Source organism: Lagenorhynchus albirostris, chromosome 16 (assembly GCF_949774975.1).
Source record: "Lagenorhynchus albirostris chromosome 16, mLagAlb1.1, whole genome shotgun sequence".
NCBI lineage: Eukaryota > Metazoa > Chordata > Mammalia > Artiodactyla > Delphinidae > Lagenorhynchus > Lagenorhynchus albirostris.
The window spans coordinates 36,541,691-36,563,528 of NC_083110.1; the positions used below are offsets into that span (position 1 = coordinate 36,541,691).

Sequence of the window (21,838 nt, forward strand, 5' to 3'; positions counted from 1 at the left end):
CTTGGCAGCCTTTTCCCTCTCCTGGCAACGGCGTCCTGCCTCTTCTTTCTCGGGAACTTCTCTCTCCTCTCCTTGTCCACGTAGTAGCTGATAGAAGCCGATCTCTTCCCTTTCCCCCCTGCTTCTTTTCTGGAGCTTTGCACATGACCCAGACCACAGCGATAGGTTCAGGGTGGGGTCATGACCTAATCGGAATCAATCCTGGAATTTTTGTGGGATCACTCCCTTTATTGGTGGGAGTTGTTGAGCTGCAGGAGCTGAGTCTGGGGATGTTGGGAGCGCCCGTGTGGAGGAGTGTGTGTGAGACAAGAGCTCAGAGCAGCGTGGGAGGCCTGAGGAAGCTGTCTTGCTCTTGGTCCTGCTGTGCCGGCAGCCATTTATCCCGGGTGGTGCAATAAATTACCTTTTTTTTTTTTCTTAAGCCAGTATGAGTTGATTTCTGATATTTGCAACTAAGACTCTTAATTAATTGTTAGCCAAGGCAGGAAGTGAATGGGAGGTGGGGACAGCAAGCTCTGTGAGGCTCTTATTCCCATTTTACTCAGGTGGAAAGTGCGGGACACTGAGGAGATAAGGCTAGGGAGTGGCTGGCCAGGTTTGATTAGCTGTTCTAGCTCCGGGTTCCTTGACCACCAAGGCTGCCCCTCAGAGCAGAAATCAGGGATCAATGCAAGGCTTGCCGTTTCTGAATTGTCACCTCTGACCAGGCAGCTGTCCCAAGGATTGTTGGCCACTCGAGTGTAGGGTCTTATCGACCAGGGCCATTTGTGACAAACAACAGTTAATTTACTACTTAGCCTTCAACACCCACCCCAACCCTTCCTCCAGCTTCTCCGATGCTCACAGTGGAACCCAGATTTTGTTAGGGGCAGCAGTGTGCTTGGCCCCCAGGGATGCATCTGGAGGGTCTGAGCCATTCCTGACACCCACATCTCCCTTTGCTACATTCTGACTTGGCCAGTCCTCTTTGCAGCTAGGGGTGGCCATAGGATTGTGTTTTAGCCAGTGAGATCCATGAAGACATCTTCCAGGGGGCTGCTGGGAAAAATTTTTTTTCTTTTGATATTTCAAGTTGTTAAATTGACATTTTGGCTGAGATACTAAGAAGTTAGCAATCGAACTCCAAAGAGTGGGGGTAGACTATGATGTCGATTTTCAAAGGCAGCTGAGAATCAGCTAGATGACTGGCCCATAGTGGGAAAGAAAAGGCTGGGAGAGTGGAGGACAGAGAGGACTTGGGAGATGCCTTTGGGGAAGGCTGGGCTGTGACGTGGGACCCTTGGCAAGCGGGGCAGGGGGGAAGCTACACCCTCCCCTCAAGCCCAGGGAGCTTCGGCTTCAACAGGACCACTCTGAGAGCTTGCTTTGGGAGGAAATGAACTGGTGGTTGGTGCGCACAGGCAATTGTGGCTTCTGGCTTGAGATGGTGGAGAGAGAGCCAGAGGCCCGAGCAATCTGCTGCTGTGTGGGGAAGTAGCTGCCCTCCCTCTAATGAGGGTCAAAGAGCTGTGGATCTCGGGGACTAGATGTGCCACTTGTGGTGGGAATGTGGGTCTGAGTGGCAGGGAATTACCACTGGGGCTCCTGGGGCTTGTCAGGATGCGGGCTGTGTGCATAATTCCCATGATCGGATGTGGGCCACATGAACGGAAGAGCTGGGGTGATGGGGCTGCAGCAGAAGGAAGTAGGAGGGAAACTTTCTAGCGGCTGAGAAGTGAGCAAGTGGCTTCTGATTCATTTGTTGGGGTCAAGGGAACCACATCTCTGGAGGTTGGGGTAAAGAGGTGGGGGAGTAGGGGTGGGGAAGGGAGGATCTTTAAGAGACTTTTCAGAGTGCCCATGACAAAATTAAACCTCTTCCAGATCCAGAGGGCATAAGGCCATCGCATGAGACCATCAAGCAAGGACGTTCCCTACCTCTTCCTTTCCTCTCTCCTTATGCTCTGACCTCAGAAGGCTGCAGTAGGCAAGGTGAGAGAGTAGAAGATGCTGACCACAACACTGTCTCAGAGATCAGGGGGTTGCCTGAGGCTGGCCCTGGCTATGGGAGACGGGAAGACTTAACTCTAGCTCAGGTTTTCAGATGTATTACCTGGGCCGGGCTTTTCTGAAGACTGAATCTGTTGTTGAACCCGAGTTTGTGTGCCCAATGCAGTGAGGCCAAACAAGCTGAGATGTTGGAGTTTGGAGCAGAGAAAGGTTTATTGCAAGGGCCAGGCAAGGAGAACTGGCTCAAAAGCCTAACGTCCTCGATGGGTTTCAGGAAAGAGTTTTAAAAGCAAATTTGGGGGAGGGCTGCAGGGTATGTGACTTTCTACTGACTTGCTGGTGGTGAGCTAACAGGGTGATGTTCCAGGAATCTCAGTCATCAGCTTTCTATCTAGTTCTGACCAGTCTGGGGTCCAAGTGCTTACGCTCAGCATGTAGTCACCATCCTCCACTTGGGTGGGAGCCTTAGTTCCTGTAGAAGAACTCAAAGGTTTGTATCAAATTGCTATTCATATCCCCCACCCTCCCCAAGGAGGAACCAGGACCCTGCCCCAAGCTGCACTATTGTTTCTTTTTTTTTTTGTAGATTGTTTTTTTTTTGATGTGGACCATTTCCAAAGTCTTTATTGAATTTGTTACAACATTGCCTCTGTTTTATGTTTCGGTTCCCTGGCCACGAGGCATGTGGGATCCTAACTCCCCGACCAGGGATCGAACCCGCACCCCCTGCATCGGAAGGCGAAGTCTCAACCACTGGACCGCCAGGGAAGTCCCTGCACTATTGCTTCTTGACTGCAGGAATTTGTTTCTGCATTCCCTCATTTTCCTAATTAGTAACTGTTTGAATCTGCTCTTTGGAACTCAGGGAAGGTCTGAAGCCTTTTTCCTACAAGCAAGAAATGGGGGGTACTTCCCTGGTTCTCCAGTGGGTAAGACTCCACGCTCCCAATACAGGGGGCCCGGGTTCAACCCATGGTCCGGGAACTAGATCCCGCATGCATGCCGCAACTAAGCGTCCGCATGCCGCAACTAAGAGTCCACATGCCATGCCACCACTAAAGATCCTACATGCTGCAACTAAGACCCCATGCAGCCAAAAAAAAAAGAAAGAAAGAAAGAAAGAAATGGGCAGCACAGAAAGGCTTTTATACCCAGGAGGGCCCCACAGATTCCTGCTCAGTTTCAAATCAAGACTGTTGAGGGCATGAGGGCAGTGGACAGAAGAGAAGAAATCTCTGTTGAATGTTGCTCCATTCCAGGTGTGGCCTCCATAGAGAGCTCAGGGCTCTCTCATATCTTACTCCTTTCCCCCCTCCAAATGGATCATGTGATGAGGGACAAGGCTATCTTATTGGACTCTAGGGCTCAAGGCTGAGCGTTCACTATAAAGAGCAAATCAGTTAAAGTGCTGAGCCTGTGGGGAAGGTTGTTCTTTGGGTACCTTCTGTGGCAGATTAAATTATCCGTCCCAAGTCCTCTTTTCCCTGTATTGGAATTGTACTTCCTCATTCTTGCACACAGTGGGGAAACTCACCTCCCTTCTACTTGACCTTCAGCTTGGCCTTGTTACTTGCTTGGGCCAATAGCACGTTAGCGGAGATGAGGCGAGCAAAGGCTGGACTTGCCTTGCTCTCTTGTGCTTCTGCCATTGAGGTGAGAAGAGCACGACCCAGGGAGCTGCTGGTTCCAGACTGATGAGAGATCTGTGGAGCAGATCCAAACCGGTCTGGGAGCCTGGAATCAATTAGGTCAGCTTATGCCAACCTACCCCAGCCAAGGCGCAGACATGGAAGGGTGATATAAATGCTTACTGCCCAAGAGATTCTGTAGGCAGCAAGAGTTGACTGAAACACAACCATTCTCTTGTTGATTACTTTGGTGAGACTAGAGTGGGGAGCTGAGCAGGGCTCACCTTTGACGAGCTACATCCTTTCTCCTGCTTCACAAACCTTGCAGCTGTGGCCCCGGGGGCATGGTCTTGCCACTTCTCCTTACTGGCTGACTTTGGTCTTCCCTGGACCAGCCTTAATTTTTTTTAAAATTTATTTATTTAATATATTTATTTTTGGCTGCGTTGAGTCTTCATTGCTGCACGTGGGCTTTCTCTAGTTTGCGGCGAGCGGGGGCTACTCTTCATTGCGGTGCATGGGCTTCTCATTGCGGTGGCTTCTCTTGTCACAGAGCATGGGCTCTAGGTGCGCGGACTTCAGTAGTTGTGGCACGCGGCCTCTAGAGAGCAGGCTCAGCAGTTGTGGCGCAAGGGCTTAGTTGCTCCGCGGCATGTGGGATCTTCCTGGACCAGGGCTCAAACCCGTGTCCCGTGCATTGGCAGGCAGATTCTTAACCACTGCACCACCAGGAAAGTCCCTGGACCAGCCTTAATTGTTGTGGGAGTGGTAAAGCTCCAAGGCCTGGGTGGTGGTAGTGCATTTAGGGGAAAGAGAGAAAAAGGCTCAGGGAGGATACCTGGGGTTGTTGTAACACAGCATCCTTCATCCTTCTTCTGCTAAAATGGTACCCCTGTGTGTGTTGTCTCAGTGCTGATGGCTCAGGTGTGGTTGACCCCACCCTCTGTTTTGGAGCTGGCCTTGATTCCTCTGCAGTTCCCTCTCCTGGGTGCAGTGATGGGTTCAGAAAGACACAGGCACAGGGATGATCAGGGCCAATGAGATGTAACCCCATTTTTCCTCACAATGGTGGGAGAGAGACAGGTGCTCTTCCCGAAGGCCTTGAATATAACGCAGGAATCTTGCATGATTAGAAAAGAGCCCGATGAGAACAGGATCATCTTGGAGTTGTGGTGACCAGAGATCAGAGGGAGAGAAATATTGGGTCCTGGTGACAGTTGAATCAGACCATGTCTGAAGCCAGAACACTGTTGAACTCTTCTCTTAGGTGAGTCTACAAATTCCCATTTGTACTTAAGCAAGTTTGGGTGGGTATCTGCCGTTTGTAATCAAGAATCTCAAATGATACAAGATTGCCACCCGCTTTGAGTTCTCTGTGGGCCAAACTTGTAACTCAGAGTTTGTTTACCTGGCCTTATTTTCTGGGCATCTACCCCTCTTAGGTGAGTGTATGTGTATACGTGTGTATGTGTGTTTACTGTTGGACATGATAGAAAAAAGAATTTATATAAAAAGATATTGAGCCACATCTCTACAAATGACCCACGCAGACATAAGGAATGGACATGTGGACACAGAGGGGGAAGGGAAGGGTGGGATGAATTGGGAGTTTAGGTTTGACATAAATACACTACCATGTGTAAAATAGCTAGCTAGTGGGAACCTGCAGTAGAGCACAGGGAGCTCAGCTCGGTGCTGTGTGATGACCTAGATGGGTGGGGTGGGAGCGATGGGAAGGAGGTCCAAGAGGGAGGGGATATATGTATACATATAGCTGATTCACTTCATTGTACAGCAGAAACTACCACAACATTGTAAAGCAATTATACTCTAATAAAAAATATATATATATATTGAGCCGCTGACCAAATACCATCCCTTGAAAACTGTCTACACAAAGTACATACTTTACTTACATTATTTTATTCATTCATTCTTCATAACCACCCTCTATAGTAGGTATTTATTTTTTAGATTATGAAGTTTTCTTCTTTTCAAAACAAACAACTTTTTATTGAAGTGTAGTTGACTTACAACATTGTGTTAGTATCAGATGTACAGCAAAGTGATTCAGTTTATATATATATATTTTTTTTTTTCAGATTCTTTTCCATTATAGGTTATTACAATATATTGAATATAGTTCCTTGTGCTACACGGTAGATCCTTGTTTATCTATTTTACATATAGTAGTGTGTACCCGTTAATCCCAAACTCCTAATTCATCCCTCCCCCAACTCTTTCTCCTTTGGTGACCATAAGTTTGATTTTTACGTTATAGTAGGTGTTCTTTTTTAATCAGTTAGGAATTATTTTGGCTACAGCTTACAGAAAACCTGACTAAATGTGGCTTAAACCATAAGGAGCTTGGTTACCATATTTTATTAACTTGAAGATGCCATTGATTATGAAATGTATCATTAGTACTCTACCTTCTTTGCATAAGAAAAAAATGCTATCAAACTATGAAGCAATTCTTTTTTTTTTGTGGTACACGGGCCTCTCACTGTTGTGGCCTCTCCCGTTGCAGAGCACAGGCTCCGGACGTGCAGGCTCAGCGGCCATGGCTCACGGGCCGAGCCGCTCCGCAGCATGTGGGATCTTCCCGGACCGGGGCACGAACCCGTGTCCCCTGCATCGGCAGGCAGACTCTCAACCACTGTGCCACCAGGGAAGCCCTGAAGCAATTCTTTATTATCAAATTGTTTGTGAGATGTGACTTGATTTTAGAGGTATTACATGTGACAAAGAATGTGGATCTTAGAATTGGTGAAATATAGTATTACTTAACAAGAAATTGGAGCTAGATGGCCTCAGATTTGGTGTGGCAAAGAGTATCATCAAAGACTCAGGCTCCTTGTGTCTTTCTGCTCTGCCATCTCAGCATGCGTCAGCTTAAAGTTGCAACATTGCTACTATAGCACCAAGCGTGGTGTTCTCTATCACCAAGTTCAAAGGCAGAAAAAGAAGGAAGAGAACATGGGTGGGATAAGTGCTTCTTTCCTCACTCACTCCTCTCCTTCCATCAGAAAGCCCTGAGCATGTTGACTCATACCTCATGGGCAAGACCCACACACAGCCATGCTGGTTTCAAGGGAGACGAAAAAAGCAGGTAACTGACTTTTCAGTCTTACAGTGGGAGGTGGGCGAGGGACTTCAGAGATGGCTGTCCGTGTCACAGGTTTTTTTTTCCCATTTTATAATTATAAGGAAATTAAGGCTCAAAGAACCTTAGTTATGTATCTTTAGTTATCCACCCAAGCACACATAATTAGAAATTGGTCAAGCCTAGATTTGAAGCCAGTGTTGAGTGATCCCAAGTCCATGTTCTTTTCCTTGTACCATGAATCATCTGTATGTTAAAGACCCACAGTGAGAAACTTCAAACACAGAGAAGATAAATAATAAGGTATGTATTTGAATGCAAACACTGTACGACCCGACTATCAGTGGATAAAAGAGATAAGGGTTTACTGTTCTTGGGTAACAGGCAGCCCAGAGATTGGCAGCCTAGGGAAAGGCAGCCACTCAAGGATTTCATTAAGATTCTAGGCTCCCTCATTCCCCTCCTTTAACTTCCTTATTGTGTAGCTCTGTCTTTATGGTCACAGCATGACTGCTGCATCTTAGGACATCACATCTAGCTTTCCTTACTGATGATTCCCTCTTATATCTCATTGGTCAGCATGAGGTCACAGGGCTACTCCTAGTTACAAAGGAAACTAGGAAATGTATATTTAGCTAGGCACATTGTCATCCTGGATAAAACTGTGACTCCGTTAGGAAGAAAGAAGAAGAGAGAACTTGGGTAGTGTTTGTCATTAGTGCTGTGTGTGTACTTGGCCAGTGCAGTTGGCTTTCCTTTTTTCATGCAGGTGGTACAAACCTCCGCTTGGGGCTTAGGCATGGATGTGTGATTTACTTTGGCCAATGAAATAAATACGAGTAGAAGTGACACATACCACTTTCTAGTGGAAGCTTTAAGAGTTGGTGCGTGATTCCCCATCATTTTCCATCGATGTGGCGCCTATAAAAGCATATGTCAAGAAGCCTCCAGTTGCCTGGGTTCCTGAGGAACTATGAGGAACAGAGCTCTCTTGCCAACTTATGATGGACATAAAGCAGGAGAGAGAAATAGGCCTTTGTTTAGTTAAGACACTGATATTTTCACGAGGTTTGCTATTGCCATGCAACCTAGCCTATCCTGACACAGGTAAGCAATCAGCAGTGTCCATCATTTGGTCGTCAGGCAATATAATGATAGGATCAGCAAGGAAACAACACCCTGGCCTGAACTGGCACAAACAATGTCCCAGTTTCGCCAGAGCAAGGGCTGTTTTAGTGGCCTCATAAAAAGAATTGAGTCCATAGCTTCTCAGGCATGAGGGATGCTTGCATATCTGGAGCAGCCATTGATGCCACGTCTGAGCCCGCTGACTCAGCCACCCTCCCACCAGCTGGCTCTTCAGCAGTGTCTCTGTCTCTTTGTCAAGTCTTAGAAATAGATGTGGTGAGGATCTGCCATGTATACCTGCTTCCCTCATAGAATAACAGAAACCATGTTCCCTCTTCCATCAGATGTACTCTGTCCTGGTCAAGGGGGTTTGGGTATGGGATGCAGATTAGGTCAATCAGATGCTTTCAGTCTGAAACCTGCATCTTGAGTGGAATAATCCAGACGAATTGGAAACTGATTGGAATTTATTCGCCTGCATGCTAAAGAGACCATCCATTAGGTTCTGCTATCTAGTCCTCAGAGCCTCACTTAGTACAGTTCTTTCTGGGCTTCCTGAAAGCATTGCACATCACCCAGAGATTATGGACCTGGAGCTGGAGGCAGTCACTGATTGAGAATCTAGGTCCCCTGTGGTCTTCTGTTGCAGTGGATATGAGTAGAGTTTCGGTGGCATATGGTAAAATTGCATTCATTATCTTAAGCAAGAATATTTTAACAAGTATGTTTATGGGAGGAAGGATAGGAGTGGATGTCGTGTGGCCAAAGGTGCAGCTTGCAATGGACATTTGGTGTTTTTGCCTGTCCAGCATCAATTCTTGCTTCTTCTGGTGACAAAATCCATGTGTTCTCCTCTGTTCTCAGAACCTCTATTCTTAGGGTCGGCTGACTTCTCCTTGACTCTACAGCTCGATCCAGACCTGGCCAGTCAGAACATTGCATTCCTTAGGCCATGGTGATGCGTGAAGAGCTGGGCAGTGACTCATGTTAGTTTATTATGACTCAGACTTAGAATTTAAGGGGAACTGTTGGGAGTGATAATAACAATAATAGCTATTACAATAATTTGACATTATTCTCAATTCCTAAAACTCTTTTCCGTGGACTTAGAGCTGTGAGGATCTAATCCGGGAGCTGCTGAGTTAACAACGTATGGAAAGTCGAACTAAAAGAGACGAAGAGGTGCCAGGTTCTTTTTTTTTTTTTTAAATAAATTTATTTATTTATTTTTGGCTGCATTGGGTCTTCGTTGCTGCTCACAGGCTTTCTCTAGTTGCAGCGAGCGGGGGCTACTCTTTGTTGCGGTGCACGAGCTTTTCATTGTGGTGGCTTCTCTTGTTGCAGAGCATGGGCTCTAGGCGCGCGGGCTTCAGTAGTTGTGGCACATGGGCTCAGTAGCTGTGGCTTGTGGGCTCTAGAGCACAGGCTCAGTAGTTGAGGCACTTGGGGCTTAGTTGCTCTGCGGCATATGGGATCTTCCCAGACCAGAGCTGGAACCCATGTCCCCTGCGTTGACAGGCGGATTCTTAAACAGTGCACCACCAGGGAAGCTCCGAGGTGCCAGGTTCTGCTGACATCATTTAAGCCTCTGGATTCAGCCAAACCTGATTTTGGACTCTTGCCTTACAAGAGCCAAAGAAAAGTCCTTTGGTGCTTCACCCAATTTGAGTTGGGTTTTTGCCTCTCGAAGTCCAAAGAGTACACTGGCTAATACACTTCTTTTTTTAAAAAATATATTTTATATTTTATTTATTTATTTATTGGCTGCATTGTGTCTTCGTTGCTGCGAGTGGGCGTCCCACAGTGGTGGCTTTTGTTGTTGCAGAGCATGGGCTCTAGGTGCGCGGGCTTCAGTAGTTGTGGCACGCGGGCTTTAGAGCACAGGCTCAGTGCAGGCTCAGTAGTTGTGGTGCACGGGCTTAGTTGCTCCGCGGCACGTGGGATATTCCCAGACCAGTGCTCGAACCCGTGTCCCCTGCATGGCAGGCAGATTCTTAACCACTGCGCCACCAGGGAAGCCCTGGCTAATGTAGAAGTACAATACATCACTGGTGGCACCTGCTATGCCCACAGCCCTAGCAGAGGGGACAGCTAAGTAGGTGGACATGTTTTAGACCATGTGGCCATTGGGTGGGAGAGGGCCACATGGTCTAAAGTGCTGAGTTCATTGGCTGGGCAGGACTTGTGAGCTTTTCTTTGGCATTAAAGATCACATATGTCTATTAAATTCCTCTTGTTTGAACTAGGAGTTTGGAAAGATGGCAGGAGCAAGGCAGCTAGCTGCAGAGGAAGACGCAAGGATGCATTAAGAGATGCCACCAGGAGGAGCTGGGGCCTTGGTGATTCAAGGTGTCCAAGCAGCTGGAATTCTGCGTCAGTAGAGGTCTCTAGTTGGTAGAAAGAGTGGAAAAGAGGAAAGTCAAGAGGTTAGATGGTGCACTTAGCTCCAGGAAGGAAGCAATGCAGTAATGGATATTTCTGGATCTGTCTTGCTTGTTCCTGAGGACTCCCGTGTCCCCTGCATTGGCAGGTGGATTCTTAACCACTGCGCCACCAGGGAAGTCCCAGTGAGTGAGTTTCTTTCTCAAGACTCCTAGAGAAATTCTTTATTGTATGTCATTGGCGCTAAGTGGAACACAGACCTATTATCCTGAACAACCTCTGCGGCCAGGGTAATGTGATGCAGTGATTGGCTTAGGCCTCGTCATATGCTCTTCCTCGAGACCCACCCAAAGCACATGGGCATGGAGGAGAGGAGAGGGTGAGTAATTTGTAACATACAGGTTGAACTGCTGGAAGAGAAACTTCAGGTGAGATTAGCTTAAGCAAGATAGAAGTTTCTTTCTCTCTTACCTGTGTGTAGGTAAGCAGCCTGGGAGCCCAGGTGTTTTCCTATCTTGTTGCTTCACTAGCCCTAGGTATTAGGTATCTGTGTGGTATGAGATGTTTCACCATCTCTACCACCCAGCCAGTGGGAACAGAAAAGAGAAAGAGGAGGGTTCACCCCTTCTGGTCACAGGCATTGCCTCTCCACACTTCAGTCCTACTGGTCAGTTACTTGGCCAAACATAGCTTTCAGGAAGATAATGAAATATTGTCTTTTTTCCCCTCTGGATTTCCATGTCCCCAGATAGAAGAAGGAGATCATGACCATTAGGGGCCAATTAGCAGTCTCATTCCCAGTCTGTCCCTTTGGCCAACCAAATGTCTGTGTGCTCCATTCTCCCAAAGCTTCAAATGTCCTCCCCCGGGGGAAGACAACCCCCAAGTTCCATCCAGTGCCTGTACCCAGCTCCCAGCCTAGGATCTGGGCATGGACAGGCTGCAGTGTGGGGTCTGGATGTCGTTCTTCGTGGTGCAGTGCCCTCTAAACGCATACACAAGTTAGCTGCCTCATCACACCCAATATGCAACAGTACATTAGAACAGTATAACACAGTAGGAACCCCTGTCCAGAAGAGGGGAAAATGGAAACGCCTGCAGCCACTGGTTGGCTGCTGTCATCAAATCTTGGTGGGCAGAAATAGCAAAGAATCCCAGGGTGTGGAGCAAATTCCTTGGATGAAGGTCCTCTCTCCAGGACTGTTCCCCACTTTGTTCACTCTCTTCAGTGGCCACATCTGAAGTGGGCATCGAAGGTGCACCCCTCTTGGGGCCGCATAGCTTTTCAGCCCACTTCCTGCTGGTGTGGGTTTCGTGAGTTGGGGTTCATTGCTTTGAGTCAACAATGTAGGCTGGTGCTGGCCGGGCTTGTGGTTTTTTGGGAAACACATGTCCCTCAAAATCTTAGTTTTGGGCATGTAAGAGAATTTAAAACTCTGGTCTTTTATTTATGAGCCTATATGATATACCTGTTCACCACCCTCTCAACTTGAGACCAGTGAAAACATTCAGCTTGGATTGGAAGGCAATATCCCCCACCTGGTCTTTGCCAGTGAGCTGAGTGTCACTGTCACACTGAGAACCTTTCACTGAAAGTACTTGAGAAAGACAGGGGTCCATGGTCTTGCCTCTTGCCAATACCACTTCTTCAGAAACATCTCCTATATCTGCCTCAGTTTGCGCTATAGAAGCAGTAGGATTTTTCAACCTGAAAACCTTTTCAGTTTAGGTTGTAGCCAATAGGCAAAGAGAGCTTCTCCCAGCACACCAACCCCCATCTCTGCCTGCACGCTGCCACCTCTATCCAGATCCTTCTGGCTCATGTAGGACTTTGTTGAGAGTGGCAAGAAGCAGCCCGCAAACCTCAACATCCTGAAATTTTCAACCATTTCCCTAGAGCTACAGATGACTTTCCAAGGCACTGGAGGAATCAGTTTATTAACTGCTTTCGTGTGGCATAACGTGGGTTTCCGGCTTTCCAGCCTGCAGTAATATGTATTTAGAACATATTTTAAGTTTTGTTACCCGCAGCACTTCCCTTCCAGGTCAAAATTGTTGTTAATGAATAGATAAGCTTTCTTTCTGCAAGACAGCCCGCACCCCAAAGAGTGGCTCAAATAGGCTAGAGGTTAATTTCTCTTTCATGTGATACTCGGTCATAGATAGTCCAGGACTGATAGGCCATGCACAGTGTTGGGATTTAGGCCCCTTCTAGCTTGCTGCTCTGACATCCCTAGGGCCCTACCCTCATCTGAATGGTACAGACTGGCTTAATGCCATGACTTCATCCCATCAAGCGAGGAGGGAAAGGGCGAGGCACATTCTTTTTTTTTTTTTTTAATACTTATTTATTTGGTTGCACTGGCTTAGTTGCGGCAGGTGGGCTCCTTATTTGTGGCATGCGAACTCTGAGTTGTGGCATGCATGTGGGATGTAGTTCCCTGACCAGGGATTGAACCTGGGCCCCCTGCATTGGGAGCGCAGAGTTTTAACCACTGCGCCACCAGGGAAGTCCCAAGGCACATTCTTTCTGAAGGGCACGACCTAGAAATGGCACTCCATCACTTCTGCTAACATCCCACTGGACACAACCTAGGCCCTTGGCAGGCCTCGCAGCACCGTGTCTGGGAAATGTGGCTTTTATTCTGGGTAGTCATGTTCTTGGCTAGAGGAGTTCTATTACTACAGAAAGGGAGAATAAATATTGGGGGATGACCAGCAATCTCGGTCTTGGGGTGATCCTCCAAATGAAATGGGGGGATGGATGGCGGGGAGCAAAAAGCAACAGAGGTCTATTTATAGGCTCTCTCCTGTTGTGCCCCAGCCCCTTCCGCCTCCTTTAATCACCATGGTCTAATTGTCTGTCTGTGTGTCTGTCATTGCTGTTCCCGAATCTCCCATCACAGAGGCCTTGAGGACTGGCACTTATCAGGGACTCAGTAAAATGTTTGTGGACTAAACTGAGGTGGTAATAGGTACTCCTGGGTAAACTACCTTTCAACCCTTCCTCCCTCCCTCTTTTCCTTCCTTCCTTTGTTCCTTCAGCGAGCATCTATTAGATGCCAGGTCCCAGGGAGTCTTCTCTCTCCAGGAGGTTCTTTTCACTCATGGATCTTATGGCTAGAAGAGTCTCTCACACTCTAGGGATATTTTTGTCTGAAAAACAAGCATATACCTTTCAACTTAGTCAAAGCTCTCTCTTCCTTAGGCAATGACACATCGACACCTTTGAACTTTCAGCGTCTCCTTTTCTGAGACTCCCAGAGTTGCTGCCCCAGTGGTCACTGTTGAGCTAGCTCAGTGTCACTTCCCCTTTCGTCTGGCAACAGCATCTTGCATCTTCACCACCTTCTGGGACCCTGGAGGGGCTGTCAGTCATAGCACAATGTCCCCACCCTCCCGGGAGTAGCACACGACACACGCTGGCCAATCGAAGAACTCCCTCCCCCCTGGCCGAGGATTGTCAAGCAGGGTAAGATTTGATTTGTGGATCCAGAGACATGAGGATGTAGATTTGGGGCTGCCGGCAACCCTTGTTTCCCAAGAGGAGAGAGCCCAGGTAAGAATGACTCTAACCCAGAGGGGATCAGAGGGAAGGAGTGCGAGAGACAGAGCCTTTGAATTTTGCAATGCTTGAAGCTAGATTCAGTAAGTTCTCTTCTTTGCCTAAACATTAGCCCTTTTACTCAGGGTTCAGTTCTGATCAATGATTGGTTAATAGGCAAGTTAACTCAGAGACATATGGGGAGCAGTCTGATTCAGAATTTGTCTAGATGTTATGACTTTCTTCTTATGCTTTTTCAAGTTGCCTTTCCCACACTTAACTGGCAGCAGTTTTGATGACTCGCTTTCCAGAGCATTTAACCCAGTTTTCACAGGAACAAAACTTTCTTTTCATATTCATATTCCATGGGTTCATGTGCTGTTTAATTACCTTGAATAATGATAACACATATGGTTGGAATAAGTAAGTTTGGATACAAACTCAACTGACTCTTGGTAAGCCAGCAACTCAGCTGGGAGAGCAGAGGTGCCCAGCCAGCTAAAGTGTGTCCTCCTGGCTACCAGCATCCAGAAGGCTTTGCTCACCGTCTTTACTGAAGGAATGGGGACCTTGACTCGTTCCACAAGTTGGTTAAGTGGAGATGCGTCAAAAGCACCTTTTATTTATTTATTTATTTATTTATTCATTCATTCATTCTTATCTTTTGGCCACACCACCTGGCATGTGGGGTCTTAGTTCCTCGACCAGGGATTGAACCCACACCCCCTGCATTGGAAGTGCAGAGTGTTAACCACTGGACCACCAAGGAAGTCCCAAAAGCACCTTTTAAAGTTTAACTCTCTAATTCTCTCATAACTGTGAGTCTTAACTAAAACTTGTTTTTCTTTGATGAAGATTCTTTCTTTATGATTTCTGGTTCCAAACTTGCGTGGCCCCCAATATTTCTTGGTGATCTTCTATGGCATTTCTTTGGCCAGTAGTCTCTTCCACTTTCTGCAACAACTATTTCAAATCTCCTCCTCCCTCCTTGCCCCTCCAACCTTTCCATCTTCCCCTGTCTGTCTCAGCACGTGATCTTGCATTTTATTACACAGAGAAAACAGAACCATCAGACAAGAAAACAGAGATCAACGAACTTCCATTTCCAAACCTAGTGCCCCACCTAGGTATTACCCCATCATTTTTTCTTGCCCTCTGGTTACACACAGAAATCACCTGACTCCTGTTTACCACATTCAGGATCCCACTGGGGACCTTACGCCAGCAGTGATTCCCACTCTTTCCTGTTCTTCATGCACTCCCTCTCTATGGGCCCTTCTCCCCACTGTCAAATATACTCAGTTTGTTACAATGTGCCGTGATCTGTCTGTGTCTGGCCACCCAGCCTCCATTCCTCCTTCTGGGGAAAATGCCTTGTGTGTGCAGTCGTGGTGGGTCCTGTGTGATGCTCCTAGAGATGCCTTCGGCCAGGTATTCCTCTCACCGTCCAAGGACAGAGGGCATGTGGCCTTAGCTCAGTCAAATGAGCTCCTGCTTCCCTGGTTCTTTAAATCTCAAGTTGAGAGGTATACGAAAGACAAACAACTGAAACCCTTCCTTCTAGATGGTGGGGTGGCCCTTGCTGCTGGGGTCTGCACTTGCCTGGCTCCTGTCTTGAGGGACCAAGGCCAGCTCTCTTGCATTAGTTTCCATCTGGGCTCTCTGCAATCTTCCAACAAGTTCCTTTTTTGCTTAACTTAACCAGTGTTGTTTTCTGTTTCTTGAAATCAAGGAAACTCACTACATGATGCATCATATTAAAAAGCAAACCAGAACTTCCCTGGTGGTGCAGTGATTAAGAATCCACCTGCCAATGCAGGGGACACGGGTTCGAGCCCTGGTCCAGGAAGATCCCACATGCTACGGAGCAACTAAGCCCGTGCGTCACAACTACTGAGCCTGCGCTCTAGAGCCCGCGAGCCCATGTACCGCAACTACTGAAGCCCATGCGCCTAGAGCCCGTGGTCCGCAACAAGAGAAGCCACCGCAATGAGAAGCCTGCGCACTACAACGAAGAGTAGCCTCTGCTTGCTGCAACTAGAGAAAGCCCATGCTCAACGAAGACCCAACACAGCCAAAAAAAAAAAGCAAACCAAAAAACAGCACCAACACCAAAAAATCTCTTTCTTGATCCCACACCCCTTTCCAAGTAACACCTTTTTTTCCTTTCCCCTTTACGGCCATCCTTAAAAGAGTTGTCTGCACAAGCACTGTCTTCCATTTTCCCCCTTGACTCCAGTGGCTCTGGCTCCATTACCTCGTTGAAGCTGCTTGTTCTAAGCACCCGGGGTCACAGCAATGTCCCGGTTTCCCTCATTCCTTTCTGGCTGCTCCTTCTCAGTCCTTTGCCACCTGGTTACTCACAGGTGGGTCCTAGGTCCTCTTCTCCACACTCTCCCTGAAGACCTTATCCACTCCTGTGACTTCAGGGACCCCTGTGCCCATGATGCCCAGACCTCCTGGGGAAGCCCAAACCCCAGTCCTGTATGTGCCACTCGCCTCTCCACCTGCTGTCCCACCCATCCCAGCATGCCCCCACTGAACTCCTGAGCCCACCATACCTGCTTCTCTTCTGTCAGGGTCTGAGTCTCAGGAAATGGCACTTGGCCCGTGAGGTCCTAAGTCAAGCGCCTCCTCTCTCTACCAAAGCAATCAACAAACTCCACTCCCATCCCCACCCCAGGCAGTCCTAGCTTGTATCTCCAGAACAAAGGAGAAGCTCGATAAATATTTGATCAGATGACTGATAGCAGCAAGAAGACTCTACAGAACACTTAAACAAACTATTTCTTATAGTCCTGTGAGGTAAGAATAAGTATCTGTAGATGAGGAAATTGATGCCCAGAGAGAGGGATGGTTTAGCTTGGGTGTGAGATCACAGAACCAGTGAATATACGGGGGTGTTGGGATTGTCATCCCTGTCTGACTCTCCATCCTGGGCTCTCTGCCGGCAGCCACTGCAGCCAGGAGAGCTCCCATGACCAGCCACAAATGGAAGAAGAGGACCAGTGGGACAAGGGGCCAAGGCCAGGGTGCTGTTCAGAGACCCTAATGGCAGGTTCAGTCAGGCTGCATCTGCGGGCATCCAGCATGGCAGACATCTGCTGACACCCACCTCCAAGCAGGGATCCTTGAAACACTTGCAGTGAGGTTCTCGGGGGGCTCTCTGATGCTCAGGGAGCTGGGAGCCCCAGGTCTGAGGCACCAACTCTCAGTATATCCCCACATAGCTCCTCCCTTCCTGGAACTCTGTTGACTTCCCTACAAAGGAAATAAGAGGAAGAGTCATGAGATGTTGGAGGAGGGGCCCTAATTCCTGGGCAGGGGCAGGAGTGGGTGGTGGTCTCAGCAAACAAACCCCCAACATGCCCCCTTTTGGCCGTATCCCCCTGCCAGGCTGTGTATGGTGAGGAGGCCCGCCATCTGCTAGGCCCTGGGAAAGAGACCCCACTGGAAAGGGGTGCTTGGGACAGTCTGAGTCTTCCTGAGCAGAACCCCACCCTCTTCACCAGTGAGTGAGATCCCAACTTGATGCTGTAACTGGAGGGCTGGGGTGGGTGGGCAGAGAAGGTAAAGCCAATGCTTCCAGGCCCTAAGTGGCAGGATCTCAGGCTGGGGGGAGCAGACAGTGATGCCCGTCATTAAAATCTGGGCAGAGAAGCGTGAGGGCATGACCCACAGGGTCAAATGCTGTGTGTGACATGGTGGTATAGTCGGCTCTCTGTATCCATGGGTTCTGCTCGTGTGGAGTCAATCAACCACAGATGGCAATCTTAATACACGATCAGCAGTCGGTTGAATCCAAGGATGTGGAACCTGCAGATATAGAGGGCCGACTATAGCCCTTGACCATCTGAGGATTTTGATATCTGCGGTGGGGCCTGGAACAAATACCCCGCGGATACCGAGGGAATGACTGTTTATCCGTTGCGTACTTTGGTCTATGAGACAAACTGATGAGGGGCAGCTCAGAGCTACAGAGAGGGGTACTAAGGCTGGGAGGGGTCTCACATGCAGAGAACACACCAAGGCATTGGGTGGGGGCAGCTGGGTGTGAGGGCCAAGCCACACCTGCTGCATAGTGCCGCACGCCCCCTCCTCTGGACTAGCTGCCAGGCTAGGGGCTACGGAAAGTGAATGGTGCAGGCTCCTGCCTGGGCTTTCCACTCTCCAATGGCTGGGGAACTTTTTGCAGGTCCCCTCTTGATGCTGGGTGGAGGCGCAGGGCTGGTGGAGACCGGAGAAGTGAGGCTGGGGCCTGAGGTCTTCCCAAACTGGAAGAGCAGTAGAGATGGTATTGCCTCTTCCACCACTGAACCAGAGGGGTGCAGCCCCCTCAGCAAAGGGCTGGGCAGGCAAATCAGTGGTCCCTGAAGCTGGGATCAACAGAGGAGGGTCGACACTGGGGCTCAATTCTCAGAGCCCAGAGATACGACAAGATTCTCTTACAAGGGGCCCTGGGGGTTGGGGGGAGGGTGGTAGGAATATCAAGGGTGGAAGGGGTCAGGATCAGTCTGGGCTGGTGGACGCCTGTTGGGAGTCTGTGTGTAAGGAGCCCGTGGTTGTCAGAGATTGGGGGATATTGAGCGAACTGAGCTCACAGGCCCCCATCCTAGTAGGGCAGGATCGGGATTTCCCAGGGCCTGGACTGGCTCCTGGCATCGTAGGGCCGGGACAGAGTGAGACAGGGCGTTTTGGGGCTGCAGAGAGCAGCAGGAAGGGGTGCGAGCTTGGGCGGAGTCGGCCCGTTCCCACATGGTCAATGCACAAGCCAGCTGTTGGGGTCCCTGGGAGCGGGCTGAAGATTGAATGCCAGGAGTTGGGTTGGTTTGGGGACAAAGGTGGAGACAGGGACATGGGCAAGGAAAGGGATGAGGAAAGGTGTGGGAGAATACGGGCTTTGGGGCCAGAGCTGGGGAAGCAACTCTGGGCATGGAATCTAGGTTTAGGTTGTGGAGGCCGGGTGGAGGGCTCTGGGGACAAGACCTGGGTCTTGGAGGGGCCGTGGAGGCGGAGTGCAAAGGACCAGGGTCGGTCTTGGGGTCTGCGAGAGTGAATCTGAGAGGATCGGACTCTGGGGTCCAGGGCTTGGAGAATGAACGTCCGCAGGGCGGGGACGAAGAGGGACCCGACCGACTATCCCAGGGGACAGGTCCTAGCGCTGGAGTTCTCGAGGGCAGGGTGGGAAGTCCGTGACTTGTGAAGGGCGGGGCCCGGGTGACCAAGAACACGGTGCGGACCGTGAGAAAGGGGGTCTCCAGAGCGGCTGTAGACCTCTGTGCGGGGCGTGGTGACGGAGGGGAACAAGGACCGAGGCGCTGGAGCTAGGAAGACTTGGGCTGGGGAGCTGGGTCGGGGGCTGGAGGATTGTGGGGAGCCGAGCCTATGAGACTGGGGACGGCGGGGTCGGGTCGGGAAGATGGGTGTCTTGGGTTGGGGGTCGTTGGACAGGCCTGTAAAACTGGAGATCATGGTGGGGGCGGGGCCGAAAAGACGGGACAGTGGGACGTGCCGCGAGGAGGGGGTCAGGAAGGAGGACTGGGGGCTCGCGGGGCAGAGTAGGGGAGGGTTCGTGGGGCTGTAGGATGTGGGGATAGTGCGGGGACCAGAGAGACCGTGGGGGCGGGGGCAGGGCCGGGGGCGGGGCCGGGACGCCGACGTGGGCGGTGGAGGCCGGGGCGGGCCCAGGTGAGCAGGGCCACCGCCCCCTTCGTCCCGTCTGCCCCGGCTCCCCACCCCGGCCTCCAGTCACCCCTTGGCTCCTCCCCGGCGCTGGCTCCGCGGGCCGGGCGGACCGCGGCTGGCGGCGTCTTCGGCCCAGGCCAGGTCCGGCTCGGCTCCATCTTGGGCCGCTGCGCCGGGCACCTGTGGCGGCCAAAGGAGCAGCGCTTCCGCCGGCCTGCGCGGCCTTGGGCGGGCGAGAGGGTGAGAGGCCAGCTCCGTTCTCGCCAGTGTTAGGGCGAAGGAGGGTGGGATGGGCGGCGCCTCCCCCTTCCTGCGCCCCGGAACCCCACTCCTCACCTCTCCCTGCACTCGGACCCTCCGCATCCCGGCCCCCGCCCAGTGCTCAGCGCCCCCCATGGCCGCATCCCTCCGTTCTCTGGTCTCATTGCCTTTCTTATCCCCTCTTCCACGTCTCCTCTGCCCATCCTCCCATTTCTCAATACTCTGCCCAGGACTCCGTCTCATTCTGCCTCCACCCCTGTTCCTATGGTTTCTCCTCCTCCCTTTTCCATCCCCACCGCCCATCCCACCCTCCTCCCACTGCCCCCAGCCCCAGACCTCCCTTCCCTCTCACTCCTCCTGCCCTCCATCCCTACCCCCTTGGCCCACAGCCCCGTCTTCCTTCAGTCACTGTCTTTGCTGCTGGGAAGGTCTGTAGCCTAGTTTGGGGGATCGCGTTGAGGACCTTCTCCCTGAGTCCCGGTGGGCTTTGTGTGGGAGGGTCAGGGCAGGGACCCTTGCCCCTGGGGGAGAGTGTGTGGTGTGGTGTGTTCGGGCCTTAGGCTCCACAGCCTGTACGTTTGTTGTGCGGTGCGCAGCTGCGCGGATGCTGCTTCCTGCAGGCTCACACAGCAAACGGGCCTGTGTGTCGGCCTCTGGTGTGTCCACGGCTGGGGCGTGGGCCCATGCTGGTTCATTGGGTGCCCGTGGCCACACAGGTAGGGACACACCAGCCACCTGGGCTGCTTCGGGTTTGGGGCAGCTGAGCCTGGAGGCTGACCTTCTCCATCCCAGGTTCCTCCTGGGAAGTATGGGCAAATCCTCCTCAGGGGAGGAAGCTCTGGGGCTGGTGGGGCCTAGGCTTCTCTGTGGTGAGCAGAGCTGGGTCCTGGGGCCTCTGCCCCACTGTTACCCCAGAATCCTTTCCCGCATAGCTTGTGAGCTGGGCATCTTGTTCTTAAGGCTCTGTGATGGGTACGTTTTGTCCCTCTAAACACTTCTCAGTAGCTCAGGAATGCTCCCCGCTGCATTCCCCCACTTTGGCCCTAAACAGTCTGGTCCTGTCGGTCCCTCTTTTGCTGCTGGGATGGATCAGACCACCTGCTGGAGGCTGCCACACCCTCACTATGCAGTGAAGGATTTGGGTGGTGTGTATCCCTCCCTGGTCCCTGAGGGGTAAGATCCATATTTCAACATATGAGCAGTTTCCCCTCCTGACCACATAGCTTTGCTTTTTCCTGTCTTGGTTTTGCTGGAAGCAGAAGTCATCATCTAAATGCCTGTCCCTTAAAAGAGAAGAAATGGATGCCGCAGGTGTGGTCTGCGGTGGGGCCTGCTTGCACTGGCCTTGGTAATCCCCCTGGGCTCATCCCCAGAGGCCTTGGGCTCCTCCGCTAGGGCAACACAGCAGGAGTTGGAACCTCTGACCAGGTCAACCTAGCATTCTCTGTGGTTGGGCCACTGGAAGTTTTTGCAGAACTGGAGTTTTTTACTCCAAATGATATTGGTTGAATGCTGCATGTGAGGCTGGTTGCTCCTCCACTTGCTGACAAGCAGAACTGAGGCAGCAGGAGAGTGCTGCCTTGGCCACAGGGAGTTGGCCACATTGCAAATTTGACTGGCATCAAATGGGGCAGGAGAGAGAACATCACAGTGTCATCTAAAGAACACTAGGGGTCTTGGATACCTCTGTGCCTGTGCTTTAACTGGTGCTACAACATCTTCCCAGGGTCTCTTTTTTGCATGAAACCAGAGCCTTTTCCATGATTTTTAAGGCAGATGGACATGCCATTTGGGGCACTTAGAATGCAGACTCCAACCTGTGTGTGTCCGTATGCATGCAGGTATGAGCGTGTGCATGGGCATCCTTCAAAGTTGAGGTTTAAAATAGACTTGGAAACAGTGTGATGATGGAGACATTGGGAACACTGTTGGTAACTAGGTCCTAGGATGAGGTGAGGGTAGGAAAGATTAAGAAGCGAGTCCAGGCTAACCTATAGAGTGTCTCGATGTCTTCCTAAAAGCCATCTTTCTGCTCCCCCCCAACCCCAAGTACTAGTCCTGTGATACCTTGAGCACAAGTCACTCCTGATGGGAGGAAGAAAGATAAGATTATTA

General features: G+C 50.4%; 1 protein-coding gene across 5 annotated transcripts in view; it reads left to right on the plus strand.

Moving 5' to 3' along the window:
* The window catches only part of GPRIN2 (G protein regulated inducer of neurite outgrowth 2), a 37,208-nt gene that overhangs the window by 7,153 nt on the left and 8,217 nt on the right, over positions 1 to 21,838 (plus strand). Inside the window, exons 1-2 of one of the 5 annotated variants that reach the window (XR_009536235.1) lie at positions 6,638 to 6,729; positions 15,510 to 16,957. The exons of 1 other annotated variant lie outside the window; for it this stretch is intronic. The gene's annotated coding sequence lies outside the window, so the exon portion shown is untranslated. Of the gene's footprint in view, positions 1 to 6,637; positions 6,730 to 15,509; positions 16,958 to 19,545; positions 19,703 to 21,838 lie in introns of those variants that run through there. 3 more of the 5 variants (XR_009536231.1, XM_060127166.1, XR_009536234.1) reach the window with 3 other exon arrangements.